General features: G+C 39.1%; 1 protein-coding gene across 3 annotated transcripts in view; it reads right to left on the reverse strand.

Annotated features, from left to right (window-relative positions):
- Positions 1 to 12,359, reverse strand: part of NIM1K (NIM1 serine/threonine protein kinase) — a 45,467-nt gene that overhangs the window by 21,841 nt on the left and 11,267 nt on the right. The window contains exon 2 of one of the 3 annotated variants that reach the window (XM_016161144.2): positions 8,334 to 8,456. The exons of 1 other annotated variant lie outside the window; for it this stretch is intronic. The gene's annotated coding sequence lies outside the window, so the exon portion shown is untranslated. Of the gene's footprint in view, positions 1 to 8,333; positions 8,634 to 12,359 lie in introns of those variants that run through there. One more of the 3 variants, XM_016161145.2, reaches the window with a different exon arrangement.

Genomic DNA, 12,359 nt, shown 5'->3' on the forward strand with positions numbered 1-12,359 from the left:
GTGTTTAAAAGTACCATATTTACTTAACTTACTTATGAGTAAAAAGTTAATTTCAGCAAAATGATACTATCCATACTTTTCAAGTAATACCGTCAATCTAAATTTCATTGGTTTGAAGTTTTGTTTGTATTTAACTTGGTAAAATTTTTTTGCTTTATAGTTGTATACGAGCTCTAAGAAAAAAGAATTTAAATGAAGTTTTAAATTTGTACATTTTTCAGGATCTGTAATGCAGAATTAATTATGTTTATCTGTAATAAAATAATTGAAGTCCCATCCATTCAGAAAGTTGTGAGAATTTTATTCCTTTAAAAGTTATTGCTACATGACACAAGTTTGAGAAAATCTGCTTTCGAGGGAGATTCCCCCAAATCAAACAGTCGTTTGGGGTGTGGAATAAGCACTGACTTAGGGTCAGAACGAGGTAAGGGTTTGGCTTTCCCACTAACTGCCTGTGTGACCTTAAGCAAGTCCCTTCCCCTCTCTGAACTTCAGTGATTTTTCCTCATGATGTCTAAAGATCTTTCCAGCTCTGACCTGAGATTCTCCATTTTAACAGAAGAGACATTTGTGGGGTGGGGACAGAATCCTCTTGAAGTCTAAGTTTCACATTGCCCCCTTCTGGACTTTCATAGTATTCTCATGAATTAGATTATTAAAAAACCATCCACCTACATAGACATACTGAAATATTATAGTCCAGGTTTTTCCCCCCCCCTCACAAAAAAAACTTAGAAAGCCAGATTTGAAGGTTTTTAAGTAGAAATATTAGAAGACAACCCAGGAAAGAAGAACTGGCAAATGGTATCAAAGGAGTGGTCACTGACATGGCAGGAGAGCTGGGCTCGGGAGAGTAGTACAGTTTCATTGTCATCTAATTCCCCAATATAATAAATATTATCAGCTGTTCTTTATCAAGAGCCTACAATATACCTGGAACCAATTCTTTTGTTTAATCCTTCTAACAGCTACCAGCCAGGCCTAGAATATCTGTGTTCTGACTGGCTCCTGCTTTTCCCCACAATTTTGCCCTTTTTCCTCTCAAAGTATTGCCTATCCTGTAAAGATGGCTCCTTTCCCATTTCCTTCTAGAGGACTTCTTTGACTGCTGCTGGCCACACCACTATCCTGTGGCACCTGAGATCGGTGTCTCGTAATCGGGCCCTTGACTTCATATGTTTTCTTTTCTATTTGTGTGTGGTGAGCCTCCCCCCGAGCTCTCCCTGTGCGCATGTGTCTATCTATGCACAAAGCACCGAGTCCACTTCCCCACACTCCCCTATCGGCAAGAACTGCTGCTCACACAGGGCTTACGGCTCACGAGATGACTATCTTTATCCACACCCTTCACCTGGTTCCACTGCAGGGGAAATTACTAGGACTTTGGGTAGTCATCTCTTATATTGACTCTAAAGAAGGAAAACCAAGCTTCTGATTTTCTTCCCCAGACTCGATCCTCTCACATCTTGGTTAATGGTACCACATTCTTTCAGATGGAGCCAAAAGCCTTAACTCCTCTTTTTATGTTGTATCTCATGTTCCATCTGTCAGCAAATCCTATTGGCTCTACCTTCAAAATATATCCAGGACACAATCACTTTACCTCATTATTACCTAAATCACTATCTTCCTACTGTTGCCATTGAGTCCAAGCCACCATCAGGTTTCAATTAGAGTTACAGTTTCTATAGCTGGTTTCAGGGCTTCTGTCATTTCCTGACCCCAGGAAGCTCAACAGTCTGTTTCAAACACAGCATCCAGGGAGATCCTTCTAAAAGAGGTAAGAATACGTCACTTCTCTACTCAAAACACTTTGATGGCTTTTCATGTCACTCAGAGTAAAAGCCAAGACTCTTAAAATGGGCTTCAAGGCTCTTTCCAGATGTCCCCCTCTTCTTTGATGTCATCTCCTCCAATCTCCCCCCTCACTCCACTCCAGGCTCACTGGTATCCTCAGTCTTACTTGAGGGCACTGGGCCTGCTTCTAACTTTTGCAAACTCCTACTGATTCCCTAAGGATCATTCTAGGTATTATCTCTTTCAGGAAGCTTCCCCTCCCACCCACCATAAACCAGATGGGAGCTCCCTTTTGTAATTACAACATCTGTGGATAGCTGTGATTCTTCTCTATCTCTTTGTACAATTATGACTTTTACATCAAGCTGTCTCTCTCATCAAATTGTTCATTTCTTAAGGGTAGTGATCATGTGAGACTTATTTAAACTATATTCCTAAGAGCTACAGAAATCAAGACAGTGTGTAAGGATAGACCAATCGATCAAAGGGTCAAATAGAGAGCCCAGAAATTGACCCACAGATATATATGGTCAATTGATTTTCCATCAAGGCACCGAGCCAGTTCAATGAGGAAAGGGAATGATTTTTTTTCTTTCTCTCTTTTTTTTTTTTAAACAAATTATACTAAATCGACTGGATAGCTGTGCAGATAAAAGCTGAACTTCAATCTTTATCTCACACCATGCATAAAAATTATTTTGCGATGAATCATTGACTTACACCTAAAACCTAGACCATAATGTTTCTAGAAGTATAAGAGGATATCTCCAGGACCTTGAAGTAGGTCAAATTTTGGGAGAGTTGGATACAAATAGCACAAACCATAAAAGGGGAAAAAATTGACATTCGACCTCATCAGAATAAAAAATTTCTGAATATCAAAAGATAGCATTAAGAAAACTAATAGACAAATTACAGAATGGACTATATACCCATAGCTCTACACAGTTTCTGGCACACAATTGCTGCTCAATTAAATATTTTTGAACAAATATATAAAAGACCTGGCTCTTTTCCACCAAATATACAGCTAGTCTAATGGGTACTGACAGCTGAGTTGTCAACACCCTATGACTATTGAAGGAAAGGTATAAGTTAGAGGAAGGAAAGGTATAAAGTTTTGTTAGTAGAAATAAAATATGTTAAGTCAGCAAATTCAGGTGAATGTGTATAGGTCACTAGGACCTGTAGTGAATCAGACAAAATAAGAGGCGAGTAACTGTAGAACATTCATATAAGTAAATTAGCTAAAAACATAGGTGAAACTTGGGAGCAGAAGGCATATGACCTTACATTCTAGTTTGCCTAAGACTGTCCAATTTAATTAATATTATAAGTCCCTTTTTCACACTCAAAGTATCCTTGTTTGGATTATATGTAATGTGATTATTCTACTTATGTGTATTATGTCTTCCTCTTACTGTGGATAGTCAATGAGGATACATAATCATGGAATTGCATACCTTTGGTGTTTTTTGTTCTCCAGTTAGCATCACGTACTGGAAAGAACCTCAGGCCAAGAAAGAATAAGTGCTCATTTTCCTAATGCCCAGTGTGAAAGTGGGTTGAGCAGCTATACAACGCAGTATTTAGATTGCTTCCCCATTCCTTACTGTAACCAGGTGACTTGGGCAGTAGGAGGCTTCAGTATAATTATTTTGAATTGACATAGTTGTGTTTTACTCCCCAAACCACCAATTATATTTTAATCAATACACACTCTCTTTTAAAGACATGGAAACTGAGCCATGGAATGATCCAGCTAAAAGACTTGTTTGGGATCATTCAGGGTAAAAGATCTAGATGAAACTCTTATTTCTAATCAATTTATTTTCAGTTCGCCATCACCACCATCATTCATTTATTTAGCAAACATTTCTTCAACAACTATTATGTGCCATCATCTCCCTCACCACGTGATGGGTTCATTGAGGCCTCAGTGTCCTGGACACTCACTGTGTGTACATGGCTTAACTTAGGCGATCTGCGGCTGAGGTCAGCAGGCACTCATCATGTTCACTGCTTGACGTGTGTTCTATGTTTTTACTAAGAAAATTGACTGGACGGGGCCTGCAGCTCTTCAGCGAGACAAGTCTTAATCGTACAAGTGAATTGTACCTCAGGGGTCCAAACAATGCAAGTGGGTTATGGAGCACTTTGATGGAGGTGGAGAGGGAGGGTCTTGCATTCAGTGATAGAAATAAACATTCAACCTTTCTACTGTACTTTTCTAAAGATTTTCTTGAAGCCTCAGAAAGAATCTTCCTTGACGTTGCTCTTCTACATGCTCAAACCAGCGAAGCACAGTCTTTAACCAGCGTTTTGAATGGCTCATACATTCACATTAGAAACAACACCTTTGGTGCCTTTGATTCCTCAGTCCATTGATCTGCTGCAGCTTTAAAATTTCAGGCAGGAATTCATTCATATCGACCTAATTTCAAAGAAAAAAAAAACCTGTTTTCCTGCCCTCTGAATTATCCACCCAGGGGACTCCTTTCTGTTTTAGTAACCTCTGGAGTGATGCTAGTTTTACAAAGGTAGAAAACAACTCTTTGCCATGGTAATCATTTAACAAAATGAAACAAATATACATAAAAAGAGTTGTTGTTTTTTAATGGCTCAACCTGTAAAATAAATAAATATCTATACATACATAAATAGCTGCTACTAAGAAGATGTCCAGGGAACTAGGTAGTAAGAAAAATGGGAAATTTAAAATGTTATTGAAATTTACTAGATAATCTCAACTAACAATTCTGGTTCTTTAAATAATAATTGTTATATCAATAATAACAGCTAGCTCTTATGTAGTACATACTACATGGTAGGCACTATTCTGGGTGCTTTATGTGTAATAACTATTTAATCCTTACAAGAGTTCTGGGAGGTAGGTAGTAAAACCTCAATTTACAGAAAAGGGAGCTTTTATGAGCACAGGGAGGTAGGCAACTCCAGCTGGGGTTCAAGCCCAGGAAGGGAGGCTCCAGCCTCAGGCATCTTAACCAATACAGTGGGCTATGTAGTTATTTCCAGATAGTTTTTACAAAAACGAAGTGATTTTTTATGTCTAATATTTGGCATAAGGAAAGTTGAGCACTTTGTTATATGCATCTCTAGCCTAGTTTCAGGTAGGCTTTCAATGAATGTCATGGGTAAATGAATGCATAAATAAATGTAGAATATCACAGGGTCTCTCTCAGTTGCCTCACTCTATCACCAATAGTTTTCACCTTCCTTTTCTCACTGTCCACCCTCCCTCCACCCTCCACCCTATCAACTTGGTTAAGATTAAATTTATCCTGTCTTCCCTCTGCTCAGTCCTAACCAGTAGGCTTGTACTTCTCATCCTTCAGTGATCACACAAAGGGAGCTGACGGTCCAGAGGGGATGTAGGATACAAGAAAGAAAGGAGAAAAAAAAAAAACAGGAGCACCAGTGTAGAGCCACGGACACTGAAAAGAAGCAGAGGTTGTGTCCATTTGGGGAGCACAGGGACGTCTAAGACCGAATCTCTCTTTCTTGTCCTCTAAAATCTGCACCAGCCATAAGATGCTTCAGTCATTCATTCAACATTTAGCGAGCGTCTACTGTATGCCATCACTGTGCTAGGCGTAAGATAGATAAGACATCGAATGAGAAAGACACTCTTTTCTTACTTTTCATTTTGATTATTATTACCTCTCTCCTAACCTCATCACAACTCACATAACCTAATTCTCCTAATCTCTTCATTATTCATCTCCACGTTTTACTGGGACTCCCTCTCTGGGAGTTCACTTATTATCTGTATTGTGACCATTATTCTTTTATTTATATATTAATTAAGCACCAGCTATGTGACAAACACTGTTCTAGGTGCCGAGGATATAGTGATGATCAAAACAAAGAGCATTCTGCACTCACGAGCCTTATAATAACCCAAGTCTATCTGTATCTGCTATTCTTTCTTCTTTCAACTTCTTTAAAAGACATAAAATTATATAAAGTAATATTTATAACAATGTTATATTTTTAACATACAAAAATAGAATAATTAAAACAATAATAGCACAAAAAAAGAGAAGAGAGAATGGAGTTGTAAAAGAGTAATGTTTTTAGATCTCACTAGAATTTAGTATAACTCTTAACTAGATTCCGATAAGTCAAAATGTGTATGTTAAGCCCTTAGAGCAACCGCTCAGAAAATAAGTAGAAATACATAATTAGAAAATAATTAAAGAGCTATCCACATGCAGAAGAATAAAGTTAAATCCCTACCTCACACTATAAACAAAAGTTAATTCAAAATGCATCAAAGACCCAAATGTAAGAGGTAAGACTATAAAGCTCTTAGAAGAAAACATAGGCATCTTTACAACCTTGGTTTAGGCAATAATTTCAGATGTGACACCAAAAGTACAAGCAACCAAAGAGAAAATAAACCGGACACTATCAAGTTAAAATAGTTACACTTCAAAGGACACCACTGAGAAAGTGGAAAGGCAACCTACAGGATGGTAAATCATTTTTGCGAATCATGTATCTGATGAGGGACTTGTATAATAAGAACATAAATAACCCAATTTAAAAACGGGCAAAGGACCTGAATAGACATTCCTCCAAAGAAAATACAGAAATGGCCAATAAACACATGCAAAGATGCTCGACCTCATTAGCCATCAGGGAATGCAAAACCACAATGACATACCATTTCACACCCACTAGGATGGCTAGAATCCAAAAGACAGATAATAACAAGTGTTAGCCAAGATGTAGAAAAACTAAAATCTTCATACACTGCTGGTAGAAATTTAAAATGGTGCAACACCTTGAAAAATAATCTGTCAGTTTTGAAGACAGTTGAATATAGTCATCATATGACACTGTAATTCCACACTTAGATATATACCTAAGAGAAATGAAAATACATGTTCACACAAAAATTTATATACAAATGTTCATAGAAACATAATTCATAATAGCTAAAAAGCAGAAACAACTCAGATAACCATAAATTGCTCAATGGATAAATAAAATGTGGTATATCCATACAATAGAATATTATTCCTCAATAAAAAGAAATGAAGTATTGATATATGCTACACATGGATAAACCTGGTAAATATTATGGTAAGTGAAAGAAACTAGTCACAAAGAGCCATATATTGTATGATTCCATTTAGATGAAATGTTCAAAATAGGCAAATCTATATAAACAGAAAATAGATTAGAGGTTGACTGGGGGGTTTGTGGGGGTACAGCTGGAAATGCTGGCTAGGCAGAGTAGCATTTCTTTTTAGGATGTTGAAAATATTCTAAAATTGATTGTGGTGATTTATGCATAACTCTGTGAATATACTAAGAGACACTGGATTGTATACTTTAAATGAGTGAATTGTGTGGTATTTGAATTATAGCTCAGTAAAGCTATTAAAATGCATTTAAAATGTTACACTAGAAAATATTCACTTAATGCAAACTACCCAGCCAGCTGCCTCCAAATCTTTTTCCTACTAACTTGACTATGATTTTGGATTAAATATGACCTTTTAATTCCAGACCATTCATGTTCCGTTTCTGACATTCACATCCTCACACCTCCCATCCAGCTCACATTCTTAACAGCTATCACCCCTTTCAGACTTTTATTGAGATCTTGCCTACTGATCTTTGCCCAAACTGTCCAAAATGGCTAGAACAAAGACTTACACAATCGTGGAATGTCAGAAAGGGAAGACACTTCAGCTCTCCTCTCCTCTCCTCCCACCTCTTCACTGGATGAGTTAGGAGACAAAGGCCCAGAGAGGCTGCAGGACTTGCCCATGCCTCCCCAAACACTTTGTCCTTGCTCCCCTCCTCCAAAAGCCTTTATTTATTAAGTACCAACATTCCTTATCTTCTACCCAATCTCTGATATCTTTATTGCATAAATGCTTTGATCTCTAGACACCATTCGCATTTTAACTCAAATCTTGTATCCCAGAGGGAAAAAAAGCACCCCTTTTATCTCCACAGTCACCATATTCAATGTCTTAGCGGCTGAGGCTTTTCCTTCTTCTGTTGTCACAAACAACAATTCAAAATTCATAGAGGGCTGGCGTAGGACCAGCTAGGAGCAAGCACAGAGACTAACTCCCTGGTTTCCCTACAGTTCATTTCCTCAACTCACCTCACAGGAAATCATTCATAAGGCCTTCAGAAAAGAGCAATTTAGTTCATATAAAAAAAAATACAGCATCTCTACATTTTTAAATGCTCTTAGGAAAGAAAATGGTAACAAAGGGTATTTTTCATTTCTTTATAGATTTATACCTATAGGTGTTCCAGGATCAAAGAGTAAGTTGCTTTTTAAATCAAATAAATGTTCATCTTTATGAATAACCTCTGGGGAGACAGGAAATTCATAAATCACATAGATACAAGCAGTCATTCTTGACTTTACATGAAGAGAAAATATGTCAATGTCAAACTAGCCTTCCAACTGAAGGGAGCCGACTAATGATATAAATCATTAAAGAACATGAGTTATGAAGTCAAAGATCACGCAGGCCTACCTGGCTTGGAAAAGCAAAACAGAATGCTCTCTAAATAAGAGGAAGGGTCTTCCCGTGTCTGGCTGCGCCTTTACGGCTCCAAGAACTGCTGGGCACTGGCATCTGCACAGAGGACCTTCGCGACTGACAAAGGGAAAGGCAAATGTAATTAGAGCCGCTTTCTTCCCCAGAGCGGAACTGATCTGGGGCTGATTGAAGAAGAAGTGATTACACAATGTTGGAGAGGCAGTTTAAGTGTTGCCCACCAGGGAGCCAGGAGGTTTTCGGAGCCAGTTCTGAGAATTACACACTGTTCCATGGTGCTTGCTAATTGACCCAATACTTCTGGCTGAAAAATATTTCCCCAAGGAGGCAAGTGAAAGTAGATAATGAGGATCTCTCATCTCACAGGGCAGTTCATGAGCAAAGCTTGAGCTCTAGAGACTAGAAATGATTTAAATGCAGAAAATTGCAAAAAGATCACAGCAGAACACACATAGATTCAGAAGTATGCAAGAAGGTTCCTGCTGTGATTCTCAGCCCACTCCCCCGCCTCCCCGACCCTACACTACTTTAGTTTGAATTTGTAAATTATTCATAATGATAAAGAAGATAAGGGGTATGTTGGGGAACAACCATGAAGTCTATGAAATGGGCACATTTCTGAGAGCCTCATGATAATAGTCACTATTCATTTAAGTGGAGGTCTATGCATATATAAGGAAAGACATCTTCAAAGTTGTGGGAAAGTTCTGTTGACAGAAAGTGGGGTATGAAATTGGGGTGGAGACGAAGAATTCAAGGAGCTCTATCACACGTTGCCCTGGACACTCCGTGTGTGTCTTTGTCCTTGTTGCTATTTTGACTATTTATAAATACAACAGAGATTTTCTTGGCTTAAGGGCTAAAAATATACATTTTTCTACACCAATATCTGGGGACTGTGGCCTGTCCCTAATGACCTTGTATGTAAAAGTAACTCATCCCTGGTACAATAAAGTAGCCCACCCACGTGAGATGGCCTCATCCAGCCCTCCAAAGCTGAGATTTTCCACAACTTTGATTCCAGAATGGGGATGACTTAGAAATGAATGCAATCTGGCACCATATAAGTCAAGTGGCTGAAGTGGTGACACAGTTACTAGTTGACTATAGAATACATTCCCAGTGAGAAGTAGATGCTCAGACACTGGTGATAAAAATAAATGGCCCTTATGGGCATCCATATCCTGGAAGGACGTGGAGAGGGTGCTAAAGCTCCATTTGAGAATATAGCTGGTATGTACTCTGAGTTTGTTTTTGTTTGTTTCTCTTGGAGTTAGGCCTTCGGGAATTCTGAAGAAAACAGTGTAATGAACAATATGCCCAAGATCAAGGGGAAAATTCTCTTCTCAGCTGCATCCTTGATGTTTCTGAACATTCAAGAATGATCCCAAAAATATATTTAGCATTTGCCTGGAGCCTTGTTCCCAGACAGATCTGGGGGCTGGCAGTTGTTTAATTATGCGTGATATTGGGAGAAAGCCGTTTCTATCAGGCTGTGTCTTCTCCTTTCGTCACTGAGTCACGGACCCAGAGTGAGTAAGGAGATTAGGTCACCTTCACATAGAGGAACCATCCATCCAGGGAGGACAAGAGATGAGAGAAAGGAATGGCGCCCCCTGCTCAGCCATCCGATCCTGAGGCATGGTTGCATCCAGAGCCTCATGACAGAGCTGTACTGCAGCTGTGGTTTTATCAGAGTCTGAATCTGGTCCTCAGGATTTTAAAGTCTGTGAGGGATTTATTCGGGGCCCTCAGATGAGGGCATTTTAAAATACCCGTTGGAGCCTGGGCTGAGAACTCTGCAGGGGAAACAGATGCTAGAGGCATGTCTGCCTGGGCAGGGCATCTCCCAAAGGTCAGGAATGATGATGCGTGGAAACCCAACGGCAGTGTGTGACTGCTACCTGCCAGCCACGTCAGAAATCTAGGGGCCATCCCAGGCTTCTCTCTTCCCCCACCCAGTCCTGCCGATTCCCCCACTTCAGGACCACCTCAACCCTTTAACCCATCATCCCTACCGCTGCCTCTACAGGGGCAGGGCCAGACCCCACCGCAGGTAGAGATGCACGTGTTTTAGGGCAACAGACTAAAGGTACCAAAGAGAAGAGGCAATAAAAGTCTTAAATATTTTGGTATTTGATTTTTTTCAATGCATTTAAACAATCAGTATAAGAAAACTCAGAACATGCATTTGACTATGGTTATGGTTATGGTTAGCTTTACTTAAATTCTGAGTTGCATGTGGGAGATGATGGGGAGTCATGGCCTCTAAAGGTCTTCATTCCAACCCGTACCTAGTTGGCCGAAAAAGCCTTTTAACAGACTTTCCTCCTTCCTGTCTTGCCCAGCTCAACTTTATTCTCCAGAAAACCTCCTACAGGATCTTCCTAAAATATAGATATTACTACCTTGCTGAAACTTCTTCATTAAAATGATTATAGGATAAAATTCAATCTCCATTGCATAGTCTAGAAAGCTCTTCAAGATCTGATTCTTGATTTTATTTCTAGCTTCATTTCTCATTTCCCTTGCTCTCACTTGCCCCTGTCCATATATCCTGATGGGGTTCATCAAGACACTATGGCATGTTAGTATATTGAATATTTTAAGCAAGAGGGTAACTGACTTTCTTCTCCCCTCACCCTTCTTCCCCACAGCATGTTATAAAACCCTCAGGTGAGCGATGCCCTTCCCATACCTGGAGAAAAAGAGCATCTTTATCTCCGATGGCAAAGGGGCAGCAAGAAGAGGCTTGCTAAGTTTCCCCAGTTCATCACACTAATCTCATGCTCTCTAACCTTTTGTATACCTCTACAACTGTCTGCTCTTCATCAACCTAGCATAAAATACTCAGGTCTAACTGTTTCTTTGGGTCTTCGTGTCCTTATGAAGGCTCCCCTGTTACGTGAAACTTCTATTAAATCTATTTGTATGCTTTTCTCCTGTTAATCGGCCTTTGTTTAATTTTCAGATCCAGCCAGGAACCCTAAGAAGGTAAAGGAAAACTTTTCTTCCTCGACAACCCTACATTTGAAACATATCAAAATACTTGATTGAGGTCCCCTAAGCATCCTGTGCTGCTTCATGCTCCCATGCCTTTGCACATGACATTTCTTCTACATGGACTGTTTTCCTTGACCTGTTCCTCAGTGAACCTTCAAAACTATGCCTCTGTGAAGCCTTCTTTGATTCTCTTAAGTCTACAATGCTCTTGGAGTATTTGGTGCACCTCTCTGTTGACATTGTTTGTACGCACGTCTCTGTCTACCTGTCTAGACAATGAGGGTTCTGAGGGCAGGGAGGATGGTCTATTTGTCTCTATCTCCAGACAGTGCCTGGCACATCACAGGTACTCAATGCATGCTTATGGAAGAGATGAAAGATTAAATGAATTAAAATGGGTTTATTTTTAGAATTAAAATGGGTTAAACACAAACATTATTTTAAATTTTTGTTTTACAAAATATCAATTCCACTATTTTTCTTATTTTAATTATCTAGTGGTTGAAATTCTACATATTATTCAAATTTAGTTTAAATTCTCTTCCCTTCCCTTCCCTTCTTTATCCTCCCCTTCACTTCCCTTTACTCCAACCAGAATTCAGGTCTTCCTCTGGTATTTCCCCCATGAACTATGTGTTTTCCTTTAACATCTTCAAATTCCGTCTGGTGTTTGGGTTACTTGTATACCTATTTGTCCTCCCTATTGCAAAGCGGGTTTCTATGGAGCAGGTCTTCAATCTTATTAATTTTAGGATTCTGAACGCCCAGTACTCAAGAGGAATCCATAAATGTTAGCTGCACGGACTTAAATTGTACAGATACTTTAAAAGGTAGTGTAGATTTTAGAAGACACAGAAATGGATATTTCTGTCGTAAACATCCTTCTCTGGCTGGAGGAAAAAAAAAAAACACAAACATTTGTTCTATGATGATGAAGAAAAAGCAAAAATATAACAACACAACCAAACGACAACAACAAAAAATCTTTCAAATATTCTA

This window comes from Rousettus aegyptiacus, unplaced genomic scaffold (genome assembly GCF_014176215.1).
Source record: "Rousettus aegyptiacus isolate mRouAeg1 unplaced genomic scaffold, mRouAeg1.p scaffold_m13_p_8, whole genome shotgun sequence".
NCBI classification, from domain to species: domain Eukaryota; kingdom Metazoa; phylum Chordata; class Mammalia; order Chiroptera; family Pteropodidae; genus Rousettus; species Rousettus aegyptiacus.